Below are 18,709 nucleotides of genomic sequence, written 5' to 3' on the forward strand. Positions count from 1 at the left end.
TATACAGGGTGGGGCAAAAGTAGATCAGTTGTTTATGTGGAAAATAATTAATAAATAATAATACAAGAATACATAATAATACAAGAATAAACTTTTGCATACTCGACTGTAAACCTACTTTTGCCCTACCCTGTCTACATAAGTTAGTTTCCATTAATACCCATTGAAAGATAGATAATAACTATCTCTTCAATTTATTGTGCTGGAAATTAATTACATTTTAATAGAAAGGAATGCTAATTCCTAAATCCTTTCAGTTTTCTTTCCTAAAATTTAGTTATAAAGGAATTTTATTTTTGTAGCCCTAGTTTGCTTGAAAACTATAAGGAGTCTTAAGGAACTACTGCACAGATCTGATAAAACTGAGTAGGCATGGTTCGTAACCTTTAATAAACAATCAAAGTCAGAGTATTGGTGAATTTTCACAGCTAGGAAATGGCACAGCTCAACACTTTAAAATTTCCTTGAAGGCATTAACTTCCATCTATCTGTTTGGAACTTATCAGAGTATGTATTTTTCCTGATTTGTCATTTTACATTTTATATCATAGGTAACATCTTCCTTTTTACCTGGGACTTGGGTACTTTTGTGGCACTGAGTGTTTAGTAAACATCTCCTTTTTCTTGTTGACATTCATCTATAAAAGTGGGTAATTTAGCCAGCTGGTGTATGGTTCCTTTCCAAGTGATACATGGACACCTCATGTAGAAAAGAACAAATATCTATTTCCAAGGGAGCCAAGTGTCTCAGTGAGAACTTCAAGTTTAAACCACTAATTTGGCAGGAAATTGACCTTCTCTATGTCTTACCTGGAAAAAGTTTGGTAATCTTCATGATAACCTCATTCTCTCCCCCTAATTAAATGAATACATTTAGAATTCTGGATTTATTAGGTTGAGTCATAGCTGATATTTTGACTGTTTTTGACATTCAAAACACAGCAGTTTCTTGTGGTTCAGTCTAGTAGAATGCCAGAAGCAGGCTAGTTCCAAGGAGCCGAGGGTCATGGAACTTCCTGTACATCCTCAGTAATGTGGCTGAGTGGAATTAAACCCGAATTCAACTGTCAGCTAAGAGATGGACAGGAATGCCTGTGCCTTCCCTGGTTCATTAGCACCTGTACCCCCCTTTCCCTCTGGTTACGTGGGCAAATCATTGAACTATACTGCACATTTAGCATGTATTGATACCACACTGGGGAATCATGTCTCACACCTTAACATGGAGGCTTTGGAAAATTGAGGTTTGAGATGTACTTAGAGGCAGGTAAGTAGGTGTATAAATGGATCACTGGGTAAATGGGTAGACTGACCCAAATTCTTATACCAAGAAGGCAAAATGCATATCAGATAAAATGAACACAAGACATAACAAGTCTGTGTTTGTATTGGAAAGCCCTTGCATTTATATCACACTGTATAGTCTCAGAGCACCTTTACTTGCTTTGACTAATTTGATTTGCACAACAATCTAGAACAGATGTGGTTAAGTTTTATGCCCATTTTATAGACGAGTGAACTGAGGTCTAGAAAGATCAAGTTTTCCCAAGCATATCTTCTGTTCTGTTTTTCTGCCTATTGTGCCATGATGCCTCCTTGTGATTCCAAACCTCACAGTAACTTGGAATGACTTCAAGGCAGGAGTATCCCTCGCTTCTCGACACTAATGAAATAACTAGGTACTCTTATACATTTGGTAAATTAAACTGCCTGAGAGGATCAGATAATGCTTCCACAGTAAAGCCTCTGTTTAGTTGACATGGAAACAGTAAATTCTACAATCGTCCTATGAAGCCAGTGCTTTCTTTCTTTTTTTTTTTTTTAAGTATGTTTTTATTGATTTCAGAATAGAAGGGAGAGAAAAAGAGAGAAATATCAATGATGAGAGAGAACCATCTATCGGCTGCCTCCTGCATGCCCCCTGCTGGGGATCAAGCCCGAAACTCAGGCATGTGGCCTGACAGGGAATCAAACCATGACCTCCTGGTTCATGGGTCAACGCTCAACCACTGAGCCACACAGGCTGAGCGCCAGTGCTTTCTTTACATGAGAACCATGCTGGCCCAGCTCAGTGTGCTCTCCATGGTCTATGGTTACTGACAGTAATGAAGCTCAGTGAGATGAGACCAGCAGAGAAACCCAGACTGGGAAAGGATGTTTTGGGTTGTCTATTCTAGTTCTTGTACCAATCTTCTTGGAAATTCTGATCAGGGGTAGACCTCAGCTTACCCCGTTTCAGTTAGGAGAGGCCACATACACAGGCAGCCTGTCCCATTTTTTTGATGGAGAAATTGTTTTATGTTGAACCTCCCTATACCTGGTACCCTTTGGCCTTATTTCCCAGAATAGTCTCTCAGTATATCACTGGCCCAGCCATAGGTGTGAGGCACAGTTTTTGTGTTTACCCGTGGCTCTTTTTCTCTAAATGCAGTTGGAGCTTAGATACTTGCAGGCTCATTTATGGTAACCTGGTACCCAGATGTCAAACAGTGGGAGGCAGACCAGCTCGCCTGAAGGAAGCTTTGGCTACCCACTTCATTCAGTTGTAGCCAGACTTCTTCCCTCCAAGAAAACATAAGTCCCAGTTTTCATGGGGAATTTTCAGTTAGTTCTGATATCCTGATCAGGATGAACTCAGCCTATCTGATTTCTGTATCTCGCCTAGTAGCTTTCGGTGTGTGCTCTCTGCTCTAGCCCGAGTCCTTACTTCATCAACCATGTCTCACTTGTCAGTTTTTGAAGTCTTCAACATGTGTCTGTTTGTCTTCAAGAGTGACATCTGTGCCCTGAGCCTGGTCAGTCCAGCCCAGCATAGAGTTAGGCTCTCCATTCCTTTGGAGGCTAGATTTCAGCCTTATTTACATTAGGCTTGTGGTTTTAACTGACTTCTAATTTAGCTCTATGCATGATGTTGTAAAGTCTAATTTAGCTCTATGCATGATGTTGTAAAGTGATGGTTTCCCTTGTTTTCTCATTGTGTGTGTGTGTGTGTTTTAATCTAGGTGTAGGATCTGACATATATTCCTATAGAATATCATTTTTCATCAGCCTTTTAAAGTCTTTCTGGATCTTGAATCTGTCATCCACCTTATTCATTAGTCTTCGATCTTAATCTCATCTGTGGCCTTCTTAAGTATGCTGGCTATTGGCCTTACCGAAGTCATTGATTAAAATTGCTAAACTAGCTCAGACTGAGGACAGGGGCCTGTGGCATGCCTTTAGCAACTTCCCTTTACTATAGCGCAGATTCATTCATCAGCAATCTTTAAATTACATCCTTGAACCAGTCAAGAATTTACTCTAATGTCACATCCTTCCTGTGTTTTAAAATTCTGTTCATGCCCTGGGCGATGTGTGCTCAGTGGTTAGAGTGCCAGTCCAAACTGGTGAGGTTGTGAGTTCGATTCCCAGTCAAAGCCACTTACAGCAGTTGTGGGTTTGCTCCCCTTCCCTGGTTGGGGCGTGTGTGGGAGGCAACCAGTCAATGTCTGTTTCTCTCCCTCCCTCTCTCCCTCCTTCCCTCCCTCCCTCCTTCCCTCCTTCCCTCCCTCCCTCCCTCCCTCCCTCCTTCCCTCCCTCCCAATCTCTTTGAAAAGCAATGGAAAAAAATGTCCTCAGGTGAGGACTAATCAAAAAATATTCTGTTCAAAGTATAGAAACTTTGTCAGATGCTATAGTAAAGGCCAGAATGTTGTGGTTACAGCCTTCCCCTCATCTGTAGGCCTTGGAACTTGATCATAAAAAGGAATGCCATTCATCTGCCTCGAGACACTAGTGAACTTCTGGGCTTATTGCTGTGTACTGGTAAAGTTGCTTTAAATACTTACAAACAATGGGATTGATCGTCTGTCCTCAAGTCTTGCCAAAGACAAGAAATAAATTATAAATAATGAAGTCCATCCATTTATACTTTACTTTTTCAGGCCCTGCCTCATTTTTTACAACTTTTGCTTTCTTTACATTTCTTCTTCTGGATCTTTTGATAAACTCACCTTTAGACCAGGTCTCACCCCAGTTCCTAAATCAGTCATAAAAGGGCTGGTTGGAGTTTTGGCAGGTTCAGTGGCACCATTGAGTAGTACTTGAATATAATCACATGACTAGCCAGTGTGTTAACTGTCATGTTGGGCATAAGCCCTGGATGCCAGTTAGCTGCCATTTTTTTTCCCAGAATACCCTATTCATTCATGTTGGTAACCTATAAAGCTGGTCTCCTGTTCCTTTTCCTACTGCTGATGACTTACGTTGGATCTCAGCACCTTCAAGGAGTAGGGCCTCAATTCCCTGCCTGCTGCTTCTGAGCTGGGAAGTTTGGTCCTGACTTGGGACCTGCTGGAAATGGATGGGTCTTTAGGAGCTTGAAGCATTATTATTAGTGAGATTCCACCCTGTGGTAACATTTACCTTGTTTCTTTTCTTTGATCAGATTTCTTATTCTCAAAGACCTCAAAAAGAATTTGGTGGTCTCAATATATCACTTTTAAAAAACGTTTTTATTGATTTTAGAGAGAGAGAAAGGGAGAGGAAGACAGAGACAGAAACATCTATTTGAGAGGAACATCGATTAGCTGCCTCCTGCACACTCCCTACTGGGGATCGAGCCCAAAACCCAGGCATGTGCCCTGAAATCGAACCAGTGACCTCTTGGTACATGGGTTGATGCTCAGTCCACTGAGTCACACTAGTTGGGCTCAACATATCACTTTTTAAGTGTTAGACTTAATTTATTCTAGCCATGAGATTTAAACTTATTTTCCATAGCAGCTAACTTTTTCTTTACAACCTATTCTGACTCTCATTCCCCTGTCAGTAAAGACAAAAGCAAAGTAAGAATTGAGCTATTTTAATACAATGTAGTGGGAAAAAAGTTTGGAAGCTCTGGATTTGAATCCTGACTTCCCTGTGAACTCTTAAGTATATTTTAGGAGATGAGAATATGAGCTGAGGGATAAGAAGAAACTCCTTTCAAACCCTGGCTTTTCTGCCTATTTGCAATGTGACTTTAAACAAGTTTATTTACTTAATGTCCAAGGTTGAGTTTCCTCATTTGTGGCATGGGGATAACAGGATACATGAGTCATTGTTAAGTAAAATAGGGAAACACCCCCAAACTGGCAGCTGTTAATGTTTAATTCAGTTGGCATGATACAAAGATCGGATCCCTACCTTCAATCTTAAACAGGAACTGAAAACTTAGGCAGATTATTGACTATTCTGAGCTTCAGCGTTTTCTTCTGTAAAATGGCAAAACAGCCGCCTCTTATAAGCTACAACAAGTAGGCTTGTTATGATGATAAAATGATAGGATGTGTAAAAATGTCTGCTGATATCATGCATGGTGCATAGTAGTTTCCCATTAACTATTAATTTCTCTTTTCACACTATCCTCATATTATCTGCCCATAATAGTAGGATATCTTTTTTAAAAATTCTGATATTTTTAAAAAAATCTCCAGCTTTTGAAACAAAATTTAAAGATTTATATGAAACAATAAAATTTTGCAAAGAAGGGTTAAATAAACGCAGAAATGTAACATATTCCAGAAGGAAAACTTGCTATCATAAAGATATTTTTAGAATCTCCAAATAATTTATACATTAGTGCAATTCTAATTAAATTTTCACTAGTTTCTTTATTTGAAAAATTTAAATGAAATTTTTATGAAATAACAGTTTTTGAAAAAGAAAATGAATGATATTTGCTATTAAAATATACTGTAAAGGTAAACATTCATTTTGAATTGTGGTATGGGTAGAGGAGAATGAAATACAATAGAGGCTTGGGTAGAAAAGCCCCTTCTTGGTACACCGTAAAACCCGTAAGAAAATGTGTAAATAGATACGTACATTAAATTGGCATAATTCTCTGAAGAGGAAATCTGTTAGTATTATATCAACTTAAATTTTGACTGAGCAAGTCCCTGAGAAATAGGTATGTATACAAAGATACATGTACAAGGATATTGAATGCATCATTTTTAATAATTCTTAGAAAGATGGAAACAATTTAAAAGTTCCTCAGTAGGGGGTTGGTTGAATAAACTGAACATTTATGTAGTGAAATAATCCTAAATTTGTGAAAATAATGTGATAGAGCTATACTTGATCTGTTTTTAAATGCAACATGTACTGTTTTAAGCAGTGTGATTTTTTTTTTTTTTTGAGCCTCAGCCTGATATTTTAGGGAAAAGGATTATTTGCACTGAAAATTTTGAAAGGAGGTATAGAAATTGTTGTTAATTGCCAGATACGATGTGATTATATGTGATGATCTTCACTTTCTAATTTTTGTATTTCTCTACTTTTTGCATTAAAAATAATGAACATATATGTTATAATAGGTAAGAATAGTCAAAATATTTCAGTTATAAGTACATTCTCATTTGGTTGTCCTGCATAAACCTCAGCTGATTTTGTGCATTAGCCTTCCTAAGATTATTTTTGTAAGACTGTGCCATTCATTTATATTTAACATTCATTATGTTTCCTTCCTTTCATCATTTGTATGTGTCCTTTTAAAATCTGAAGCTTGATGGAAAGCTTCCTGTGTTGCCTCAGGAGCCCTTTTCAATATTTCCCATGTTTCTTACTCATCAGGAAGCAGTATAGATTACTGGTTGAGTGTAGAAACGGGTTTGCATTCAGCCTCTACCATTTTTTAGTGCGTGACCTTGGGCAAATTATATAACTACTCTATGCCTCATCTATTCTGGAAAGTAGGTGGAAAATATCCACAATGTAATAGTAATTATGTTGAAAGGATGTTGTGGAGATTTAATAATTGAATACATAAATAAGCCCATAGAACAATTCCTGACACATAATAAGTAGTCAGTAAATGTCACACTGCTGCTGTCACCACTGTTTTTATTGGGATCAGTTCTTGTTTTGAGAACCTTCTTTCAAATATTTTCTTGAATAGCCTTACTCCATGAAGTCATATGGCGTTGGTGTCTTATGTCTTACCTGGTGTTTTATATAGAGTTTTTGAAATCTGACTTTCAACATTCTAAAACAACAACAACAACAAAAACCCTTTGGACTCTATTTTTATGGTTCTTCCCTGGCTGTTGGAATTTTTAAAAGATGTTACACGTAGTCTCTCCTGTCCTTGGATTCTCATCAGTTCCAATTGGCCAACTGGTTTCTTCCAATCAGTGTTGAAAGTGAATGTTTTTTAGTGCCAGGAGCATGCACTTGTTAATATGTGAGAACCAGGATGGCACATTCAAATCTTTACAGAGGCCAGACAAGTGGTACAAAATGAAGTAGTTCGAATGTGACGAAAGGAGTGATGGACACAGTGGTGACTTAGGGAGCTTCGACCCTGCTGCCAGTCTGCTCCTGTTAACTGTTGGCCAGTAGGTAGGTAAGTGGGCCAAGTGTTGCTACATCTTCTAATTTTTCAAGATAAGCTGAAAATCCAGATTTTTGTATGAGTCTGACAAAATGGTCTGTGACCTGTACCTTTGAACAGTTTGCTGTTTTTTTAAAAATTTAAGAATGACTGGCTTGCTTAAATTTCATTGCAATTTTTATTAAATCTAGATTTACACAACCTTTACCATTTTTTATGTACTTAATCTTAAGTCTTTACACAAGAAAGCTGTCAGATTTATCAGAGATAGTCAATTGATTACACAGTGCATTGTATATGGTAATGTTGATTTTAGACTTAGCTAACTTGGTAACTGCCTTCTATCACTGTAGTGTGTAGGCTTGCCTGGGCTTATGGAACAACTTTCTCTCTTCCCAATAAAGGTAATTTTCATCTGTGTTAGGATGGTTTGGAAAATGGTTTCTTTATTATCTCCCCATTAGATCAAAATGAATTGACAAAACCTTGAATTATTTCATTGGATGGATCATTGTGGCAAGAGTTTAGCAGCATATTTCTAAAGACTGCTTTCAACCACTTTGCAAGTCTGGAAAGCAGTTGGTGGTTGCTAAGAGACATACTATTCAAGTATCCCCATAAACATATGTACTGCTGTAGAATGCTATTTAGTAATTTGTGTCTCACATTTGCAGTTATCTTAGCAGAAAGGTGCCTCATTTATTATGCAGATTATGCAAATCATTCAGTCTGTCCTTAAAAGTGACCTTTAGTTGTGTTTTTAAAATCTCAAGACAAACTGGACATGACAGCTCATTAAAAAATTTAAGTTCTAAACTGAAATAAATTCCACGAGGCTTTGAATCTTAATTCCAATACAAAGAACTATTTCCTGAACAAGTTCTTGAATATGTTAAAATGTTTACATTTCTCTCTTCAGAGTCTTTAGCAAAAACTATAAAATGTTGGAGAATTTATTTCTACTAGGAATTTTATCAAATAGCCATTACCAGTTAACAATAAATCACCTCTCCCCATCCTGTCCACCTGTAACTCAAATACTTTAAAAAAGGGCATCACTGCTCCGAGTCCTGCATCCAGAGCCAGCTTCATGGGTGTGCAACTGTGCAGTGGCACAGGGCCCGGGCTTGGAAGGGCCTTGCGCTTGGTTTAATACTTTGCTGTTGCTGGCTCGAAATTTCTAATAATTTTTGAACAAGAAGCACTGCATTTTCATTTTGCATTAGGACCTGCAGATTCTATAGCTAGTTATGTGTCCTGCATCCATGAAGTGCATCGGTCTGTAGCATAACAGCTGTGTCTTGGAAAGCTGACCAGATTGGTTGTCTTAAAGATTTAAGTCACAGGTTTTCTTGAATCAGATAAAATGAGTGCTTGAGAGAGGAAAAAAACGGACTTCCAGTTTGTGAGAAGAATGCCTGAAATTAAGAAGAAAATAGCCCTAGACTGTTTGGGTCAGTGGATAGAACATCGACCTACGGACCAAAGGGTCCCTGGTTTGATTCCAGTCAAGGGCACATAGCTCGGAGGCAACCAATCACATCAATGTTTCTCCCTCCCTGTCTTTCCTTCTCTCTTCCACTCTCCCTAAAAATCAATGGAAAAATATCCCTGGGTAAGGATTAATAAAAAATAAAAATAAAAATAAGAAGGGGAAGGGGAAGGGAAAGGGGAAGATAAAAGCTTATGACTTGGTTGAGTTCATATTTGTATGATTTACACCTTTGAAATTTCTATACTGAAGTTCCTTAGGGGTCTTGAAGTCAGATTCCTAGAAGCTTATAATGTGCAACATTAAAAATACATATTTTTATTGATTTCAGAGAGGAAGGGAGAGGGAGAGAGAGAAAGAAACATCAATGATGAGAGAGAATCATTGATTGGTTGCCTCCTGCATGCCTCCTACTGGGCATCGAGCCTGCAACCTGGTCATGTGCCCTTGACTGGAATAGAACGCTCTATCCACTGAGCCAAACCGGCTAGGACATAACATGCAACATTAAAAAAAAAATCTTTATTTCAGAAAAGAAGGGGGAGAGAGAGAGAGAAACATCAATGAGGAGAGAGAATCATTGCTTGGCTGCCTGCTGTATACCCTCTACTGGGGATTGAGCTTGCAAGCCGTACATGTGCTCTTGGTGGAATTGAACCTGGGACCCTTTAGTCCACAGGCCAATGCTCTATCCACCGAGCCAAACCAGCAAGGGCATGTGCAACATTTTGATCCCTTGTCAACACTGTGTTTTCTCATTGGTTGGCTTACTTTGTATTGAATTGTTCTGATTCACTGGAGTCAAGTTGCCACTGGCTCTTGTTTCTTGGTTCTGGGCTGTTTTCTTCATGTGCATTACTTGTTCAAGGTGAAGGTATTAGGAAGATATAATTTTTTAAGTAGTAGAACAGCTAAGGTTAAAAAACAGCCAGAAATGTGGAGGTCTGATTTTAGTTTGGGTGAAAACATTTAGAATACTAATTTTATTATTATAATTTTTATTATTGTTAATCCTCACCCGAGGATATGATTTTCACTGTTTTTTAGAGAGCGTGGAAGGGAGGGGGAAGGGGGGGGGAGAGAGAGAGAGAGAGAGAGAGAGAGAGAGAGAGAGAGAGAGAGAGAGAGAGAAAAAACAAAAAACCACACATTGATGTGAGAGAGACACACACATTGATTGGTTGTCTCCCGCACACACTCCCAGGCTGGGGCAGTGATTGAACCAGCAACCAAGGTACATGCTCAGGAATTGAACCTGTAATCCTTCATTTAGGAAATTCCAAGGGTTTTAGGAGCTATGTGTCAGGAATAGTGGAAGAAGACCAAATATATATTCCTTGTTATAAATTACAATATTACAACAATTTTTGAGAACTGTTTTTCTGAGAATGTCTTTATTCTACCCACATACTTGATTGACATTTTGTCTATGTATAGATTTATAGGTTGGAATCCAGCCTCCCTCAGAAGTTTTAAGGAATTGGTTCATTTCCTTCTATTTTCCAATGTTGGTATTGAGAAGGCCTATGTCAGCCGAACTCCTCATCCTTTATTGTTCTTATTTTCTCTGTAAGCTTTTGAGATCTACTCTTTGTCCTCAGTGTCCGGAAATTTGAGTGTTGTGCTTTGATGTGGGCCTTTATTTATTGTGCAGAGGACATAATGACTCTATATATTGAAGCTCATATCCTTTTTTTCTGAAAATTTGGATTGAATTCTTTCTCGGATAATTTCCTTATCTTCATTTTCTCTTTTTCTGTCCCTGTGCCTTTTTGGCATTCCTATTGGTCATGTGTTGGACTTTTGAATTGCTCCTCAATTTTTCTTATATATATATATATTATTCAGGGTGTCCCAGAAATGTAAACACTCTCTATCCACCGAGCCACACCGGCTGGGCAATGTATACACGCTTTGAATGATTATAAAGTCAGTTTTTATTAACATACTAGAGGCCCAGTGCACGAATTCGTGCACGGGTGGGGTCTGGCCGGCCCCAATTGGGGCCTGACTGGGGCCTGATCAGGGCTGGGCTGGCTGGGGGGCGGGGCCGCAGGCGATTGGCTGATGGGTCCCGCCCCCAATTTGGGGGTGATTTGGGATGGGGCCATCCATGGGGAGGGGCTGTGGGTGGTGGGCTGGCCAGCCCTGCCCCCGAATGGGATGGGAGGGGCTGATCAGGGGTCAGAGGCTGGTGGAGGGGCCGTGGGAGGTTGGCTGGCCAGCTCCCCCCTCGATTTGTGTGTTGGGGGCGATCAAGGGGGGGAACTTTTCTGGGGGGGAAGGGGCCCCAGGCCAATCGGGGGTGGTGGGGACTAATCAGGGGGTGGGGCTGGCTATGGGGGAGGGGCTGTGGGCGATGGGCCCGGCCGGCCCCACTCCCAAATGGGTGGGGGGGCCGATCAGGAGCCAGAAGCCTGGGGGAGGTGCCATGCGTGGTTGGCCGGCTGGCCCTGCCCCTGATTGAGGTGGGGGGACAATCTGGGGTGGGGCCAGGCAAGGAGAGGGGCTGCAGGAGGTTGACCAGCTGGCCCGCCTCCTATTGAGGTAGAGGGGCGATTAGGGCTGGGACTGGCCAGGGGGAGGGGCTGTGGGCCGATCAGGGTGGTGGGGGCCCATCAGGGGCATGGCCAGCCGGGTAGAGGGGCTGCAGGAGGCCGGGCCAGCCCCCGCCCCCCTATATTGGGGTGGGAGGTGCAGATCCAGGGGTTGGGGCGGCCAAGGTGAAAGGAAGCTGCAGGAGGTTTGGCCTGCCCAGCCCTGCCCCTATGGGTAGGCGATGCGATCAGGCTCAGGCTGGCCGTGGGGAGCGGCTGTGGGCCTACCGTGGTGGGGCGGGCTGGCTGGGGGGAAGGGAGGGCCTTTTGGCCAGCTGGCCCCACTCTTGATTGGGGTGGAAGAGTCCGATCAGGGACAGGCCGGCAGGGGGGAGGGGCTATGAGGTTGGCCGGCCGGCCCCACCCCCTGATCGGGCTGGTTCGCTGGCCACACTGGGTGTCATAGCGACCGGTCGTTATGGTTGTTATGGCCATTACGGCCACTGGCTTTTTAGATATATAGAATATATAGTTCATTTTCAAAATTTAAAGAATCTGCAGAAATGAATACTTTTTTTGGTCAATGCCTGTTTTCAAACTGATGACCCTTCTGGCCCAGGCACTGCTGATAATGCGAAGCAATGGAATCACAAACATCAAGAGTCATTTTGTTCAGTATTTGTGTGCCCTCAACTTGTCAACTGTTGCCAGTTTTGTACCATAAAGTTTATCTTTTATGTATCCTCATAAAAAAAAGTCTAGTGGCACTTGAGGATAAATTTTATTTGTTCAAAGCCTAGTCTGGCATCACCCATTTATTTTAAATCAGTTAAATCTGAAAAAGAGTGAAAATTAAGTGAGTTATCAGTTGTTAAAGTGTGTATACATGTTTTTGGGGACACCCTATATTTGTCTTCTTGTTATATTTTCATGGTAGATTGGCTCATTTTAATGTTCCAGTCTTTCTGTGTTTTTTTTTTTTCTGTTACATTTTGAGTTTCCAAAAGCTCTTACTTATTTTCTGAATATTCATCTGTAATAGTATGTTGTTTTTATTTCAGGGATTGGATGCACTTGTTTATTTTTGAGTCTGTTATAGATAGAACCTATATTAATTTTGCAGTTTTTTCTATTGCTTGTATTGTAACTACTCAGTTCTTTGTGAGCATTTTGGTCTCTGACTTTTATGTTTTATCTCTATAGTTACACTAGAGGCCCGGTGTACAAATTCGTGCATGGGTGGGGTCCTTTGGCCTGGCCAGCTATCGGGCTGATTGGGGCTGATGGGGGCCAGCTGGCCAGGGAGGGACTGTGGGAGCGCTTCAGGGCATGTCCGGCCCATCTCACCAAGTCCCGATTGGCTGGGACCCCAGCAGCAAGCTAACCTACTGGTGGTCAGTGCACGTCATAGTGACTGGTAGACTGTTTGGACACTTAGCATATTAGGCTTTTATATACACTGAGTGGCCAGATTATTATGACCATCTGATGTTTGTAGGCAAATTGGCTATAATTTCGTGCTGAAGTTGCTAGAGAGCCAGACCATTATAAATAGGGAAGCAGGTTGTTTACCACAATAGTAGAAGTGATTTTTTTCTGAAGATATGGGTAAACAATGCGATTTAACAGCTTTTGAATGTGGGAGATATATATATATATATATATATATATATATATATATATATCTCCCACATTCAAAGGGAGATATATATACACATATATACACACACATACACATACACATACACACACACACACACACACACACACTGAGTGGCCAGATTATTATGACCACCTGACATTTGTAGGCAAATTAGCTGTACACTGCATCGTATGGGATATGGAAGCCGAAGGCCTGTTCGAACACTTTTGCTGTCTGCAGTTACCAAGATAAAACGTCTCAAATTTGCACAGGAATGCAAGGATTGGACAGTTGAGCATTGGAAAAAAGTCATGTGGTCCGATGAATCACATTTCCAGTTGCATCATGCAGATGGCAGAGTGAGAATTTGGCGGAAACAGCATGAAAGCATGCACCCCACATGCATGAGTGCAACCCTTCAAGCTGGTGGGGGCAGTGTTATAGTTTGGGGCATGTTTTCCTGGCATGATTTGGGCCCTTTAATTCATGTGGAACAATGTCTGAATAGCACAACATACCTAAGTATCGTTGCTGACCAAGTTCATCCTATCATGTTGATGGTGAATCCCTGTGGAGATGGCTTCTTCCAACAAGACAATGCGCTATGCCGCGATGCTCGTATTGTGCAGGAGTGGTTTTAAGAACATGAGGGAGACTTTACCTTGCTTAGGTGGCCCCCACAATCACCAGATCTCAATCCAATTGAGCATTTGTGGGACGAAGTTAAAAGAGCCATCAGGCAGCTGGTTCCACAACCATCAAATCTCACAGAACTGGACAGTGCTATTCATCAGGCATGGTGTCAGATTCCTTGCATCACCTTTCAACATCTCATGGAGTCAATGCCAAGAAGAATCGCCGTAGTATTGAAGGCAAAAGGCGGCCTAACGAAGTACTGATGGGGTGGTCATAATAGTCTGGCCACTTAGAGTATGTGTGTGTGTGTGTGTGTGTGTGTGTGTGTGTGTGTGTGTGTATATATATATATATATATATATATATATATATATGTATGTATACTAGAGGCCTGGTGCACAAAAATTTGTGCACTGGCAGGGCGGGGGTATCCCTCTCACAGTCTGGGACCCCTTGGGAGATAACGACCTGCTGGCTTAGGCCCGCTCCCAGGTGGCAGAGGGCAGGCCCAATCCCTAGGTGCCTGCCCCCCAGCCCCTGGTCGGGCTCAGAGCAGGGCTGATTGGGGAGTTGGGGCACCGCCCCCTGTCATGCACAGAGCAGGGCGGATCAGGAGGTTGCAATGCCACCCCCAGTCACGCTCAGGGTAGGGCCGATTGGGGGGTTGGGGCGCCGCCCCCTGTCACACTCAAGGCAGGGTCGATGGGGAGGTTGCGGCGCCACCCCCTGTCACGCACAGAGCAGGGCCCATCAGGGGGGTTGGGGCTCCGTACCCTGTCACACACAGAGCAGGGCCAATCAGGGGGTTGGGCGCTGCCCCCTGTCACGCACAGAGCAGAGCGGATCAGGGGGTTGGGGCGCCACCCCCTGTCACCCACAGAGCAGGGCCGATCAGGGGGTTGGGGCACTTCCCCCTGTCACACTCAGGGCAGGGCCAATGGGGGGGTTGGGGCACCGCACCCTGTCACACACAGAGCCGCAGGGCGATCAGGGGGTTTGGGTGCTGCCCCCTGTCAAGCTGCTCCTTGGGCCAGGAGGCCTTGTGGCTCCGCTGATCCCAGTGCTGGGAGGCCTCATGGCTCTGCTGATCCTGGTGCTGGGAGGCCTCGCGGCTCTGCTTGACACCAGGGCAGTGAGGCCTCGCGGCTCCGCTGATCCCGGTGCTGGGAGGCATATTACCCTTTTACTATATAGGATAGAGGCCTGGTGCACAGGTGGGAGCCGGCTGGTTTGCCCTGAAGGGTGTCCTGGATCAGGGTGGGGGTCCCGCTTGGGTGCCTGGCCAGCCTGGGTGAGGGGATGATGGCTGTTTGCAGCTGGTCACACCCCCTTCAGGGTGGGGGTCCCCACTGGGGTGCCTGGCCAATCTGGGTGAGGGGCTGAGGGCTGTTTTCAGGCTGGTGGGTGACTGAAGCTCCCAACTTCTCCTTTTTTTCTTTTTTTTTTATTCTGGGATTTAGTTACCTTCTATGGCTGTCACTGGAGCTGAGAGCTGGCTTTAGCTCTGAGGCTCAGCTCCAGCTCTGAGACCTCGGCTGCTGAAAGCAGGTTTCTGGGCTTTGTTTACCTTCTGTATTTGAAACTTTGTTGCGACTCCAGCTCTGAGATCCCGGCTGACTGAAAGCAGGTTTCTGGGTTTTGTTTAGCTTCTATATTTGCAACATTGTTTCTTAGAGAGCAAGCTCAGAGCTGGGCTGTGGCAGGCAGGGAACGTTGGCTTCCTCTGTCACTGGATCAAACAAGCCTCATGTTCACTTCAGCTGCCTGGCTGCCAGCCGCCATCTTGGCTGGCAGTTAATTTGCATATCTCGCTGATTAGCCAATGGGAAGGGTGGCGAAGTTACGGTTAATTACCATGTTTCTCTATTATTAGATAGGATATATATATATATATATATATATATATATATATATATCCCATGTTCAAAGGCTGTTAAATTGCACGGTTTACCCATATCTTTAGAAAAAAATCACTTCCACTGTGGTGGTAAACAACCTGCTTCCCTATTTATAATGGTCTGGCCCTCTAGCAACTTCAGCATGAAATTATAGCTAATTTGCCTACAAACGTCAGGTGGTCATAATAATCTGGTCACTCAGTGTGTGTGTGTGTGTATGTATACATACATATACATATACATATATATATATATATATATATATAGAGAGAGAGAGAGAGAGAGAGAGAGACTAGAGGCCTGATGCACAAAATCTGTGCGGGGGGGGGGGGTGGTGTCCCTCAGCCCGGCCTGCACCCTCTCCAATCTGGCACCCCCTTGGGGAAACCGCCAGTTGGACATCCCTCTCACAATCTGGGACTGCTGGCTCCTAACTGCTCGCCTGCCTGATTGCCCCTAACTGCTCCCCTGCCGGCCCGATCGCCCCCAACTGCCCTCCCCTGTTGGCCCGATAGCCCACAACTGCCCTCCCATGCCGCGACCCGCCTCCTCCGCTCGAGGCAGTGGAAATGCCGGGACAGGCCTCCTCCACACTGTGCAGAGCCGGGGGACCCTCAGGTCTCACTGCGCAGAGCGGCTGCAGGGCCCCACCTCCGCTGTGCGTGTGGCCATCTTGGGGCGGCCATCTTGTGATGACATCACGTGCGAGGGCTCGAGGACCACCTAGGCTTTTATTATATAGGATGTTAGTAATCAGAAAACCTATTAGGGCCTCTCTGTGCTTGTGTGTGCGCACACGTGGATGTGGTATATTGGGTAGAGACCTTGCCATTTCATTAGTACATGTATAGGTGTTTCCTCTCAAGGTTGTCAGTTTCTCTAAAAATGGACCTCCTAATCTCCTGCCTCATCTAGAATTGGGAGCTTAGTCAGGGAAGGGGGCTGGCAAAGATCTCACTCTTCAGCATGCAGAGTTTCATTTAACCCCATTATTTTCAGTGAAGGCTTCACTTGCTCTGTGCAATGTCCCCAGTGCTAGAGAGTTGCTCATTTCTTTATTGTCTCCAGACTTCGATTGTAAGTCTTCAGTGCACTGTGTGGGGCAGGGATCTGGGAGGTCTTGTTACTCCTGCAAACTTTCAACCATCTTCCTGTTTTTAGCTCCTTACACCTTTGCCATCAGATATATCTGGTGCCCTCAGTTCTAAAACCTGTTAAGGGTTCTCTGGTGTGAATTGGCTTCTTGTCAGCTTCCCTCCCTGCTGGCAGAATGGAAAAACACTTAGCAGAGTGGAGAAAGAGGAAACCCAAGATAGTTACGCCTTGCCATCCACTTTCCATCTTTGAAAAATGTACAGACTTTTCTAATCTGCTCTTTAGTCCTCTGTGCCCTGTATTTCCTTCAGTTTTTAATTCTTAACTCTCATGTCAGGGAGGGTTCAAGAAGATAGAGGTTCAGTCCCCATTTTTAACTGGAAGAAACCCTTATTGCCTTTTTCATTTGCCCTTCTCATTTCACTGTTGGTTTATTATGAGCTTCAAAGGAGGTTCTTTGGTTAAACCACTACTCAATTCATCCCTGTTTGTTAGCTTCTGCATGTTGACAAGTTTGTCTTTGCTCTGTAACCACCTTGGGAACTCTCCAGCTTCTTTTTTGACAACCAGTTGCCTGTTATGTTGTAGGGGGCACAATTCCCCCAGGCATACAAAAGCTGGATTATATTTTCATTGCTTTTTTTGTGGGGGGAGTTTTTATAATTTATATGTGACTAAGCACACACATATTATTTTGTTTGGGAAATCAGCTTATCCTACTCCCCTTTCTTCGCCTGTGCACTATTATACTATTTCCTTTGTCTCATACATAATAAAATCATCAAGAGTGTGTTCTGTGGACTAGCAAGAAAGCAATTTATATATCTTTCTTTCTTAAAGAACACTAGAGGCCCGATGCACAAAATTCATGCACGGGTAGCGTCCCTAGGCCTGGCTGGTGATGAGGGCTGATCAGGGCCTTCCGGCTGCCGGCCGGGGCCTTCCTTCCCTGGTGCCAGCTGCTGGCTGGGACCTTCCTTCATTTGGTGCCTCCCCGTGGTGGTCAGTGACCGTCATAGGGAGCAGTTGAATCCCGGTCTCCCAAGGGGACAATTTACATATTAGTCTTTTATATATATAGACTAGAGGCCCGGTGCACAAAAATTTGTGCACTCGGGGGGGGGTCCCCCAGCCCGGCCTGTGCCCTCTCCCAGTCTGGGACCCCTCGGGAGATAACGACCTGCTGGCTTAGGCCTGCTCCTGGGTGGCAGAGGGCAGGCACAATCCCTAGGTGCAGCCCCTGGTCGGGCTCAGAGCAGGGCTGATTGGGGAGTTGGGGCACTGCCCCCTGTCATGCACAGAGCAGGGCGGATTGGGAGGTTGCAATGCCACCCTCAGTCACGCTCAGGGTGGGGCCTATAGGGGGGTTGGGCCACCGCCCCCTGTCACACTCAAGGCAGGGTCGATGGGGAGGTTGCGGCGCCACCCCCTGTCACGCACAGAGCAGGGCCAATCGGGGGTTGGGGCGCTGTCCCCTGTCACGCACAGAGCAGGGACCATCAGGGGGGTTGGGGCTCCGTACCCTGTCACGCACAGAGCAAGGCCAATCAGGGGGTTGGGTGCTGCCCCCTGTCATGCACAGAGCAGGGCTGATCAGGGAGTTGAGGAGCTCCCCCCTGTCACGCACAGAGCAGGGCCCATCAGGGGGTTGGGGAGCTCCCCCCTGTCACTCACAGAGTAGGGCCGATAGGGGAGTTAGGGCACCGTCCCCTGTCACACACAGAACAGGGCAGATCAGGGGGTTGGGGCGCCGCCCTCTATCACCCACAGAGCAGGGCCGATCAGGGGATTGGGGCACCGCCACTGTCACACTCAGGGCAGGGCCGATGGAGAGGTTATGGCTCTACCCCATCACACATAGAGCAGGGCCCGTCGGCGGGGAAGGGGGGGGGGGGTTGGGGGGTTGGGGCGCCACCCTTTATCACCCACAGAGGAGGGCCGATCAGGGGGTTGGGGCGCAGCCCACTGTCACACTCAGGGCAAGGCCGATGGGGAGGTTATGGCTCTACCCTGTCACACACAGAGCAGGGCCTGGGTCGGGGGGGGGGGGGG

At 44.4% G+C, this 18,709-nt stretch overlaps 1 protein-coding gene across 5 annotated transcripts in view; it reads left to right on the forward strand.

Moving 5' to 3' along the window:
* The window catches only part of PPP2R5E (protein phosphatase 2 regulatory subunit B'epsilon), a 157,928-nt gene that overhangs the window by 112,681 nt on the left and 26,538 nt on the right, over positions 1-18,709 (forward strand). The window lies entirely within an intron of this gene.

Source organism: Myotis lucifugus, unplaced genomic scaffold (genome assembly GCF_000147115.1).
Source record: "Myotis lucifugus unplaced genomic scaffold, Myoluc2.0 scaffold_166, whole genome shotgun sequence".
NCBI lineage: Eukaryota > Metazoa > Chordata > Mammalia > Chiroptera > Vespertilionidae > Myotis > Myotis lucifugus.